A 14,202-nucleotide genomic window follows, 5' to 3' on the forward strand; every position below is an offset into this window, starting at 1 on the left:
GTGTAATTACAGGCACAAGGGACATAACATCTTAGTTCCCGAGGTTGGTGGCGCATTGGCGATGTAAGCGATGGTTAACATTTCTTACAATGACAATGTCTATGAGCGTTGGTGACCACTTACCATCAGGTGGCCCTTATGCTTTTCCGCCAAACTATACCATAAAAAAAAACCTTTTTCTATGTTCTTTAATTTATCTTAAATCAAACCAAATCAATTTTTTTTGTTAAGGTAGACTTTTTTAAGCTATTTTGAATTGTCATGAAACAGGATATAGTTAATGAAAAGCTACCACAGATTCGTAAAGTAGATTCTACCAAACAGGCAAGAAACTCAGTAGTTTATTTTTTCTCTGATTAATTTCATATATTTCGGTGTACCGTGTATTGTGTTACGAGAAAGAAATTTTCGTATTTTAAGGTCGGAGTAATCTAAAACAAAGCAAGTTGCTCGTACATTGTCTTTTAAAGATACAATGCCTTAAATTATTTTCCATTTATGAATTGTATGTATATACAATATTATAGTTTAAGAAAGAACTACTAATTATTATTAAAATATATAATGCATACATATATAATGTTTAATTAAACTTAGTATGTATATTATTTGGTAGTGGTATATAATCCATTTCCATCCATTATCCAAGTAGCATTGCGATGAGATTATCAGGCCATCTTTTCCTCTCCCCTCCTATGCGATTTTTTAATATTTTCAGTCACAAAACTGCTTAAATATTTTCCATCCACCTTTTATATATGGAACCGCTTATATACTTGGATCTTACTTAACTTTCCAGAATTTTCTTAAATGCTATATATAGTCACAGAGCTGCTTATTTACTTCCATCTGACATTTACATATGAAACCGCTTATATACTTGGATCTTACTTCACTTTGCTGAATTTTCCTGGTAATACATGCGCACTTGATTATTAATCTATATGTCTATAGGGTATCAAAATGTTCTTAATTGACGAAGTGTAACCTTGCTTCACTTTTTATAGCATTGATAATTATCGGAGCTCCACGATTCGATATTAGTTTTAAAAATCTATAAAATTTACATTCACACATACAAAATTTTTAATAAGTTTTTCAATACTACTATTGTATATTTCCAAACCAATTAAATTATTATTAAAAGCATTTTATTTTTAAATTAAGAACGAGGAAACAATTGAATGAATGCTAATGATAACCAGAATTATAATTAAAATATATATAATCCGTGAACAATATCCTAGTGAGATCCAGCACTAAATCGTTTTAATATAAATTTCTCTGGATATGTTTAGTGGGCGGATAATCAATTAAGCCGCGGGTCACTTATAGTACTTTCTATTTTACGAGAAATGTATTTCTCTACCTAAAAATTCCAAGTGATTGATGTCCTTAAAATAAATTCTTTATTATATGAATTTGTACGTATAAATTTAATAGCGGATACTTATCTACTTTAAGCATCTTTGCACTGTCTCATATTAAAACTATTAAAATCATATTTGATAAGTTACGACATGAAGAACTAGTGAAAACTAGCGACTCTACCTAAGAGCCAGTCGAATAATTCATCAAAATAGCAGTACATAGTAGAGACCGGAACGTGATAGAAGCACTTTGAACATCGAAACCTTAACAATGCTGCGTCCACAATCTTTGAACAATTAAAGATTGGGGTATTTGTTCATCAGAATGCATCCAGATGTTTTTGCGTGATTTTGTAACAAATATCCAAATTCACAAAAGTTTACTTTATTTATAATATTAAACAAACTAACCGAGAGTAAGTTCTATTCCACAGCATATTTGACTCATAAAATAAATTGTCATTGAAAGTGTAAGTGTTATAATGTTTAATATTTATGAATACTTGAGATGAAATCAAAAATATATAATATGTATATTTTAAGCATAATTTATTCCACTAGTAGCATGATTTTTTTAAATCTCGTTGAGGTAGACAACCTTGTTACTATTTATTTTATCCCGAATTATCAATTATGAGTGAGCCATCGCATAAGCTCAAGGAATATACATTTCTAGCAGAATTATTCACACACAAAAGCATCTTGAGCAGCTATGGCCAAAATCAGTAGAAAGACATTATAATCATCTTTTCGGCAAATAACAATATACTCCTCTACTGTCCTTTACCTCCAGGCTGACTCCAATACAAATAAAAATAAAAATATTTTTTTTTTTTATAAAATAGGAAGACGGACGAGCATATGGGCCACCTGATGGTAAGTGGTCACCAAACGCCCTTAGACATTGGCATTGTAAGAAATGTCAACCATCGCTTACATAGCCAATGCGCCACCAACCTTGGGAACTAAGATTTTATGTCCCTTGTGCCTGTAATTACACTGGCTCACTCACCCTTCAAACCGGAACACAACAATAATAAGTACTGCTGTTTTGCGGTAGAATAATTGTAAACAAATACGAATCCTAACCGACGATCGCGTGCTTAAGCCCGGGCAAGCTACGCTAAATTGACATGTACTTAATTTGTTTTTATAATTCATGTCGTGCTTGACGGCGAAGGTAAACACCACGAGGAAACCTGCATGTGTCTAATATAACTGAATTTCTGCCACATGTGCTTCTAATAACTCGCAGCGTGGTCAAATGCGCTCTAAACCTGCTTCTCGTAGGAAGACCTTAGCCTAGCAGTGGGACATTCACAAGCTGTTATTTTAAGCAAACATTGTTGAATGAAAGACAAAAAACCGCTGAGTCATTTAGCTGGTCCTTCTTGGAGATCAGAAGTATCTTATCAAATCGATGGTAGATTTTTGACAGTTAATAAGTATGTGTGATGTTATTTTAAATAAACTAATCTTTGACTCACTTACCTACTATATTTTTACTGGATCACGATTTGCCTGTATGTGGGACCACCCAAGGCACGAGCCTTACCACCAAAAATATTAAACAATATGTACAGACAAACACCTTTATATCATACGTACGTTGACAGTTATCTGAATAGCGTCTTAATAAAGTCGGCGTTTTAATTTTAGCACCGAAACTTTATTGGTCCTTAGTTGTAATAAAAAGTATGTACTGAGCTAAAGAGGCGCCTAGCACTCATTTAATTTATCCAACTTTTATAATGTGAATCGTTTTCCCTTACAATAGACCATAGGAAAATGACGCGTATGATAATATGAGCCGTCAAGCTTAAAACAACATCGACTGTACGTACACCATTTATTAACCAAAAAAAATTTTTTTTAACGAACTCATTTTGTACACATATTATTATAACTATGGGTCTGAGACTGCCTCGTTGGTCTAGTGGCTTGATGTAAGGCCGCAGAATCAGAGGTCCTGGTTTCAATTCCCAGGTCGGGCCAATAAAAATTTATTGGGTTTTTCTGTCAGAAAATTCTCAGTGGCAGCCCGGAGTCTGGAAGTTGGAAGTGTGTACACTCCCGTGCCTCGGAAAGCACGTAAAGCCGTTGGTCCTACGCCTGAACTCTTTCCGGTCGTGCCGGATCGATGTCCCATCGGATTATGAGAGTTAGGGAATAGAGAGTGCACTTGTGTTTCCGCACACACTTGTGCACTATAATTTGTCCTGCGTAGTTGGCTAATCTCTCTTGAGATTGGCAGCCGTGGCCGAAATCGGTCTGGAGGACATTATTATTATTATTATAACTATACTGTATATTACTAAGGGCTATGTATCTATGTAATTGTAGACTTTAAGTAAATTTCAAGGCAGTTCAAATACACTTTTATTTCATATAAGTAAGGATTCAAATGGATATAATAAAAAAGGCTTTTTTTTAATTTTCTACGACAAATTGTTGGTCGATTCTTTGATATCATCGACTTTATATACATAACTGAATCCATTATAACTAAAAAAATCAAAATATGTATTAGTTCTACTTTTATTATAAACAGTTGTTATGATTATATGATTGTTATAATTCTTGTTTGTTTGCTTTTTGTTACAAATAATATTTTAAATAGAGTTTATATAAACTGGAGACTAACTTTTTTTTTTTAATTAACTAATTTATATATATGTATATATATATATATATACATTGAATTAACTATAGTTAGATAACAGTCTAAAAATATCTAACTGCTGCTGCTGATATAAGTCTTCTTGTCTCATGTATCTCCTGTGGAAATATTATTTCCAACATACGTAGATTGTTCACGATGTTACCTTTAGTTTTAAGCATAAGATAAATTATAAACACAACTGAAGTACTTAAAAACTCAGTACTACAGTACAGGGCTATTAATACTCATTTATTAACTAATTTCCTTAAAAAATCTTTCTTATTTAATAAAACATTCATTCATTGAAGTCTTAAAATGAGAATATATTTAATATTGTTATCACAGATAAAGCAATAACAAGATCCTTTCGCAATCCGTTCGTTAATATTCAATATTTTGAGTTACTCTGTTTCAAACTTTGAAATAACAAATAAAGGAAATTATTACATTTATAGTTTCGCTTGTAATAATATACATTCAGTTTTAAAGGTTAAGAATTTAACGGCTTGAGTTCAGTTCAAGAAGGATTTTTATAAAGTCATTTTTAACATTAAATTAAATATAACTATTAAAACAAATATAAACTACGGGACATTTGAGAAAATCAATAGTTTTTCTTCAATGAAATACATAGCTTATTATATACAATGAAATATATATGTTCATGAAAATTTATTTTTCGTTTACACTTTCGTATGTATGTAATTTATTATTTATAAGTATTAACATCAATTACGATAGTGAATCCGATTGAATTCTATCACAGTCAAAAGGCAATTATATCGTGGAATAAACAGAGTTAATATTTTATATTATTATTATTAGAAGGATATATTATTAGAAGTTCCAATAAAAGTGGCTGTAAAGTTAAGAGAAAACCGAAAAAGATGATTTTTTTTTATATTCGCCGGGAGGGCAAATGACTCTACTCAACCTGATGGTAATTGGTAGTAGAGTCCAAACGCGACGACGGCCGTTACAGACGGGAAAAACGTTCTGCACTAGCCACCTTCGCCTTGCCGGCCCGCAAAATGCCTCTTCACGCCTCGTTTGAAGGAACCCGGGTTATAAGTGGAGGGGAACACGTGAGCTGGTAAGGAATTCCATTTTTCGGAAGTGCGACAAAGAAAGGAGTTGCCAAATTTCTTTGTTCGCGATGGAATTGATGTCACAGTTAGGCGGTGACATCGAGAACCAGCTCGCGTGGACTTAAGAAGGAAGGGGGAAGCAGGAATTAAAGAGAATAATTCCTCAGAGCACTCGCCGTGATACAGTCGATAGAAAGCGCTCAGTGCTGCTATCTCAAGGATGACAACAAGGATGACAAAAAGGGAATAAAGAGAAGAACTTATCATGTAATTCTTATTCAAATAAGTATTAAATAAGTAATGACAGCAAAATTCTAACTAACGTAACGTAAGCTAACGTCATAGACTAAAAAAATCATATACAAGTAAAGTTTACTCTTTTTAGCGTTGGGCATATATCTTCTCTCTGCTTTGTACTATATATATATATATATATATATATATATATATATATATATATATATATATATATATATATATATATATAGTATATATATATATATATATATATATTTGTTAAAATTTGTATCTTATATGAGATTTTTTATTATTTTAATATTTTTTGTATATGTCGTAACTGTTTTTCTTCCTTAGAGTAAATAAATAAAAAATAAATTAAGCTAAAAAAATGCCATTTTTAATAGTTGACTCTCAACAAACTGTCGATGATATTTGAAGCGGTGACTGTGTTGTATATATATGAGACTGTATATATACGTGAAATTGCTGTAATTAATATCAAAATCAACAAACGTATCAACTATTTGCATTTGCTTTGTAATGTTTCATTAGTGTTGTTCAGTAACGCGAGAAATTAACGACACGGTGCACGCTCTAAGGGACAAACGCTAACTGTTATTATTTTCAAAATTTACAGCCTCACAGGGTTTATTGTTGGTATCGTTTTATTTGAATATATGTTGTTGTTGGTTTTTCGCTTTTTTATGATTTTTAATTAACGAATAATTTCAAAATTCCCACTTAATTAATCATTATCATAGTGAGCTTTATTAAATGTTGCCTTATTATTTTTATTTCAGCGTAATATTATTCCTAGGTGATAATTCTAATAATATTTTGGTATTATTTCATTTCACATGTATTAAGTATTTTAAATATTATAATTACTAGTCGTTTACTTTAAATACTATAATTACTAGTCAATGTGGCATATCACACGATATTTCATGATCGTGTTCCGTCTTTAGTTTATTATGTATTAATTTTAAAAAAGTGTTAATACATGTATTTATTTATTTACTTTGAACTTAGCTAACTTTTCATGTTTATTTCATATAAAAATGTTACGCCCCTTAACAATGGCATCATATTATTATTTTTGAACTTAAGCTTAGTTAATTAAATTAAAAAAATATACATAGTTTGTTATCCTACTACACAGTGCACAGTGCACTTTACTCTCTGATGACTTGAAACAGTTTAAAAGCAAAGTAAAATATAATAAAAAGTTTTATTTACATAAAACCTCTTTTAAATGATTAATCACTTTAATCTGTGCTCAAAGTTATTCAGTGCACATCGTCTTAGTGCACGTCAGGCGACCTTTTTTCATATGTGTTATTTCAAATAACGCATATTATACTATGTCTGAAAGGCATTGTTTAAATTTCGAAGTGTAAACGAAATTTTTGTTAACGAAAAATGCTTATGAGTATGTCTTTTATTTTGTTAAGTTTTAATACATTACAACGTCAAGTGTGTCATCATTTATTATTTCCCATTTATTTTCAACTTCTTGTAATATTCTATAGATATTAAAAAATCTAAATATACTATGTACAATTAAAAAAAAATATACAAATCGGCCTTATAATTTTTGGGAAAGTGGGATTTATTCTAATTCATTTCATACTTAGAGTGGGGTAGAACGTCGTGAGGAAACCTGCATGTGTTAGACAAAATTTCACCTCATGTGCGACCACCGCGTATTGAAGCAGCGTGGTGGAAGCTTCTAGTCTAAAGAACGGTAAGAGCTTATTCCATATTACCAGAGTAGAGGACATTCTTGTTCAGCAGTGGGTCATTTACATTGATACGTTACGTATTTATATAATTTAATATAAGACATACTTTTGAATTACATTATTTTCGAAATAATTTTTCATATATCTTTTTATATTTTTGAATTAAAAGGAACATAAATCCTTTTATTTACGGGTCTTATCTTTAAAGTCTTGGAATTTCTTGAAAAAAAAACTGGGTGATCTATAGAAAAACTTAAAGGTTAGAAATGTATTTTTAAAATGATACAAACTTCATAGAAAAATGTTTTCCTTTGCTTTGAATTTATTTAAAATGATATAATCTTAAGTTTGATAATAAACTATGCAGTCTTTAAAAAGTCCCACACAAAGTCACAAGTACAGTGTAAGTCAGATGAACACTGTCGACTTTTAATAGGATATCCAAGTATTTCAATAATATTACGGACGTATTTAAAGCTATGTCACATATAGAAGTCGTTAGTGCGTGGTCAACCTAACGCTTTGACGCGTATATAAGGCGGGAAATGGCTCCGGCTTAAGTAGATACCTGTGTGCCGTTGACAGTGGTGGCCGAAAAGGATTAAAACTTGAAGTGAGTTTAAAATTTCGATATTTTTAAATATTACTACATTTAATTATTTATATTACACTCTTAATTTCTTTTTTTTTTTTTTTTTTGTTATTTTTATAATTCCTTAAAAACTTTTTATACCGTAAAGCTAATTATATATGTAGATTTTTCTATGTATATTCTCTTAAAACATTATGAATCATGTATGAAGGGTTAAAACCGAATTATATTTATATTTACTAAAAGTTGGAAGCTAAAGGAGTAGACGCGTATATGTTAAAAACGGAATTTTCAAATTCATTATAATAAAGATGATTTTGAAACATAAATAAAAGATTAGTATTAATTTGAGAAAATTAACGAAAACTTAAATACACATTCAAAAACTTATTATTGACTTGATATTTATTTTAAAATTAAAACAATATTGAGATATCTATAACAAATTTAATTAAATTTTTAACGGGTTCTTTTATTGTTTAATATAGGTAGGCAACATATCCTATGATAAGATTTTTAAAAGTAAATGCAATATTGAAAAGTATATTATTATTTTTTCATTATTTATTAAAATTATTAAGTAAAATTTTTAATAAATGTCTTCAAATCCAGAGTAAAAAGGTTTCTTCTTCAAGCGTGCTACATCCTAGACCGTGTCGATGCTTAACATCAGGCAAGTCAACGGTCAAACGTTGGCCTATTAAGTGAAAAAAAAATAACATCCACAAACTGCACTATTACGTAATATGATAATTTTTTAAATAATTGTTTTACTAATATTAATATAGTGCGAAATTTTGTACTTATGTTAATCAATGTCGGATACAATTGCATGATATAAATAAAAGCTTAGAAGTCGATTGTAGCGGTCTAAACTTGCAAATGAATTGTAAGCCATTCAACCTACCTTGTAATCTAATACTTCACTAAAAGTAAATATGAAATAAAAGCCTATCTTTTTAAACTTTATGTCATTTTCCTTACTTTGGCAAACTAACTAAAAAAAAACTAATTATTTAAAAAATTATAATAATCTTATATATGATTTTAATAATCTTGTTTTGAATATAATTTAAAAAAATAGTTCATGAACACTCGATGAAAGTAAATTTTTAAAAATCACTAATATAAGGAGATATAATTTATTCTTGCAAATTTCGAGTGGTAAGTAATTGTTATGGTTTTTTGTATGAAAAATTGCGATCGCTATACAAGCTATACTTAGTATTGATGCGTTCCGATTTGAAAGATGAGTGAGCCAGTGTAACTACATTTGTGTGCATGAACATGTCTGTTTGTCCTTAGTCTGGGTGTAATTATCTATATAAGTATGTATTTATAAAAGAAAAGTAGTATATGTAGTATATCAGTTGTCTGGTTTCCATAGCACAAGCTTTGTACAAGCTTAATTTGCGATCAGATGGCCGTGTGTGAAAAAAGTCCCAGGATATTATTATTATTATTATTACTACAGGCACAAGGAACATAACATCTTAATTCCCAAAATTGGTGGCGATTTATAAGGGATGGTTAACATTTCTCGCACCACCAATGTCTATGGGCGGTCGTGACTACTTATCATCAGGTGGTCCGTTTGCTTGCCACCTACATATAACATATATAGGTATGCCACATGAGAAAAGTATATAGAAGTTTGTATATAGAAGCCAGCTCCCTGTACATAAAGACCTGCTAGCTGCCATTTGTTTTCTGTTTCATCTCACAAGAACGTACAAGTACATAAGAATATTAAAATCATTCAAGCGATAGTTTCGTTTACGAATATATCTTTTTAATTACGATTCGAAAGCTTGTAAGAGCTTTCTTGAATTCATTTTAATTTTCCAATTTCAATATTACTGCGCACTTTTGATTGCATAAATCAAATTATATCCATATATGGCGTAAAATTCATTTCCAAATATGCTACTCACGGATTAAAAAAAGCTAATGTCAAAACGAGATGAATGACGCCGGCGAGTGATCTATGTTCTTACGGGCACTTTAAATTATTGGCAATAAAATAATTACTTTTATATCATAAAAAGTTTAATAAAATTGCTTCAAACAATATCGTTGTAATGTAAATATTATATAGATATTTTATATACAATACACAACAAGGTACAATTTTATATAAATCTGTTATATAGCGACAATAAATAAGTTAAATTTGAATTAACAAATTTTATTATATATTTATTGCATTAATATCAGGAATGTGCGTTGGTATTATTATCTAAAAAATTTATTATATACATAAAGTTTGTACAGATATTTTTATAAAATAGAAAATTATAATAAAAAGAACAAAATACACATTACAAATTTAAAGCAGAAACACGCCGTCTAAAAGAATGTCCTGTAGCATTGTCCCCAAGACGCTGGCACTGTTGCCTCTCTGCACCGCTAGACTCAGCCTTTGGGCTAAATAAGCGCCAGCTCTTGGGTCACCAGAAGTGTGGACCAGTTTCTTAGAAATATCTTTTATGATTTTTATAGGACGACCACGGATATAATATTATTATTTAAAAAATATAAAATGTTGAAAAAGTAATCTGTTAAATATCGTATGAAATGTAAAATAATAGAAATACTCAGTATATCCATCCAGACAGATACAATTTCGAGGATAAAAAAGAAAAATAAAATTGTAGTCATTTAATCTATGCTCTAATGACATTTACATACTATATTTGATATTATGCATTTGCACCTATTAGGAATGCAATCATCGATGCAATTTTATTACTTTCGCCATAATTATGTAGCTATTATGAATAATATCTAGATACAGCTATTAATAGTAAAAGCTACATATCTAGCGCTTATGTACAATCGCTAAATAATTACATTGTTTTAGCTTATATATAAAATATTATAATTATTATTTAATAAATTTTCACACGTCGACTAAAGAGAGCTAATCAGCTTGAAGGCTTAATTGCCTTTGTAGTAGTGTACCGTTAGCAGATAAATTAATAAACAAATACTTTTTATATTTTATTATTTTTACTGCGTAGTCATCCTCATCATTGCTTTAATGCAATAAATCATTTATGTCAATGATAATTCGTTCTGATATTGTGTACAAAGCCTCGTGTGTAACCTCAACGTACTTTTTCTGTTCAATAGCATGAAGACAAACATTTATCCATACATCTACACTCTATATTTATGGTATTAAATTTTCCCTCAGCTAATGTCATTACAGCATTTATATTGTCATTCTTATAGCCACTTGAATTATCATTTTCTTCCATATCATGAACTAATTAGTAAAAAAAAAACACAATGACACTTCTAATGCTACTTATGCAAGCGTTCGAGACACGTGGTTGCTAGCACAAACTAGATTGTTCCGGTTTTAGTGACTATATTTTACACTACAAAAAAATAAAATTACAAAATAGAAAATAAATTTTGAGAGACACCAGTTCAAGTTATTTTAATAAATTCCTTACATTACATTTATTTTTGTAACTATTATAATACATTGGCTGTAACAATTACACTCAAACAACACCGCTTTTCGTTTTGATTTGGGACATTTTTATTTCTCTATTGGGAACAATATTCCGAGTTAAGAGTATTTTTACATGTTGGACAAGGAATTAGTACTTCAACTCCGAATACTTTGATTAAAATTCGTACAAATAACCAAAAAGCGAGTAATTCTTTAAGTTTTGCTATTTAATAAATTTAATATTTAAGTTAAAACAACCAATAATATATAATGCATATTACTCAAACATTTTATTCAAGTAAGGCATAATTAATGTTCATGTAGAATCCTTACTAAAACATGTTATAAATAAGGAAATGAGTATGTATGTTTGTTACGTTTTCACGTCTTAACTACTCAACCGATCATCATGAAGTTTTGCATTTATGTTTTTAGGGGGTATAATCAGTAGAGGGCTGAATCCAATCAATTTTTCAATTTATTCATCGTACAGTTCTATTAAAATAAAGAAGAAATTAAACCCTATCAAAATAAATAAAGCATTTATATAAAACTACCTTTATTCATTTCAGTAGTTTAAGATGATGATGATGACTTTCTCTTGATTATAAAAGAGATAAGCCCACTGGTAAGGACATATTATAGAACACGAGTGTGTGCGTAAACACAGATGCACTTTCAATTTCCTTATGTTCATAATCATTTTTTGATTTGATTATGACCGCAATCCGACACAACCAGAGAGATTTCAGGAGCAGGGTAACGGCTTAACGTGCTTTCCAAGGCACGAGATTGTACACCCTTCTAACATTAAGACTTGGAGTTGCTACTGAGAATTTTCGCCTGAAAAATCCAATAAGTATTTTTTTTTAATTTAAAAAAAAATATTACGATAATATATTCAACTTATTCAACGCCAACAGCTTACCCGATTCTCATGAAATTTGACACGCGATTAACATTTGACGATGAGAGGATAAATTACTATTAATTCTGATCCAATATTTAGTACAAGCCATAATAGATAGAGAATACTACATATATATGTACGCAAGGGTTATATATATTTGACTGCCTCGTTGGTCTACTGCCATACATATACATACATATAAGGCCGTAGACCCGGAGGTCCTGGGTTCAAATCCCAGGTCAGATCAATAAAAAAATATTGAGTTTTTCTATCGAAAATTCTCAGTAGCAGCCCGGAATCTGGAAATTGGAAGTGTGGACACTCCCGTGCCTCGGAAAGAACGTAAAGTAAAGTAACGTAAAGCCGTTGGTCCTGCGCCTGAACTCTTTCCGGTCATGTCGGATTGCCGTCTCATCGGATTATGAGAGTTAGGGAATAAATGTGTACCTGTGTTTGCGCACACACTTGTGCACAATAATATGTCCTAAACAGTTGGCTTATCTCTCTCGAGATTGGCCACCGTAGCCGAAATCGATCTAGAGGACATATCGATCTAGAAGAGATATATATATATATATATATTATATATATATATATATATATATATATATATATATTATATATATATATATATATAGATATATATATATATATATATATAGATATATATATTATATATATATATATAGATATATATATATAAATATATATATATATATATCTTCGTTTGGAGAATAATGTACTCGTACATTTAATTTCTTAAACACTAATCAAAGTAACTAACGATTAAATTCTAAACGACCATTGGTTGCCCATTACGTCATCGGCTAAATTATCAATTGGGCTAAGGCCTCCTCTTCTTCTTGAGGATAAGGTCTAGAGCTTATTCCACTACGCTGCTCCAATGCGGGTTGGTGGAGTAAACTTGTGGCAGATTTGTATCCGACACATAAAGATTTCCTCACGATGTTTTTTCTTCACCGCCGATCATGAAATGAAGTTTATACAACATAATATGTTTATACACAAATTAAGCACATGAAAGTACAGCGGTGCTTGCCTGTGTTGAACCCACAATCTACGGCTAATATTCACGTATTCTAGCTACTGAACCATCTCATCTCTTTATATTCGTAGGAACAAGTCTTTGATAAAAGCTATTATTAATAAAAGGATAATTATACTAATGTAATAAACAAATATAAAACACTGATAAATTACTAAAATACAATTTAAATACTTGTCTTTAAATATATTTTCGTATTGTTATGTTTTCCTCTTACTTTTAAGTTGTTGGATCATTGCTTCCATCACTTGCTTTAAGATTTAATTATATGTATTACCTAAAATCCAATACGCTTCGTATGTTTTTCAAATAATTGTATACGCCTACAAATATAGCTAAAATATTAAGTGATTTTAAAATCATCAATTGTCTATTCGTTACGAAAAAAGGAACTACTTTTTTATTCTCTTAGTTTTGAGCCCAGGATCTAAATATGTGCAGATCTAGAAATTAGCCACTAGACTAAGCATTATACTTGTTATATTGGAAGCGTATTGTGTGTTGTCAGCATGTATTGTTCAACGTTCAGAAACGCTATTAATCGACTGGTAGGCGCTTTATCATTATGATGTACGCTTTAAGAGATAACACATTTCTAAGCACAGCAGTCCGATGACAGTAATATTTTATTCGTTTACATAATCCGTTTGAAAACTAAACTTACACTGTAAAGACTAACAAAATTTTCGATAAATTAATAAAAAAAATTCACTAACGGAAAATAAGTCGCTGTATTCGTCGAAATATCGTCAAATCTTACGACCAAAGATGTTAAATTGAGAATAGTTATTCTTAAAATGATATATTTTATTTAATAGAGTAATGATCTGATTATTATCATTAAATATATATAGAAGAAAGAAATATACATTAAAAAATCATACTTGTACAAAAAATTAAATCATTCAAATTTTATTTGTTTTTAATGAAATTAAATTTTCACCGAGCTTAAATAAGCTAAATCTGATTTGTTAAAACTTAAAAGCAATTTCTAATCCTGGCCAGTTAAATTTCTAAATCATCGAAGTTGTTCTTAATAAAGAAACATATTATAATTTTTTTA

At 30.0% G+C, this 14,202-nt stretch overlaps 1 protein-coding gene across 2 annotated transcripts in view; it reads left to right on the forward strand.

Annotated features, from left to right (window-relative positions):
* The first annotated feature begins 7,681 nt into the window (after window positions 1-7,681).
* Window positions 7,682-14,202, forward strand: part of LOC126772740 (neuropeptide CCHamide-1) — a 32,446-nt gene continuing 25,925 nt past the window's right edge. For both annotated transcript variants that reach the window (XM_050493272.1, XM_050493273.1), the window contains exon 1: window positions 7,682-7,718. The gene's annotated coding sequence lies outside the window, so the exon portion shown is untranslated. The remainder of the gene's footprint in view (window positions 7,719-14,202) is intronic.

This window comes from Nymphalis io, chromosome 13, assembly GCF_905147045.1.
Source record: "Nymphalis io chromosome 13, ilAglIoxx1.1, whole genome shotgun sequence".
NCBI lineage: Eukaryota > Metazoa > Arthropoda > Insecta > Lepidoptera > Nymphalidae > Nymphalis > Nymphalis io.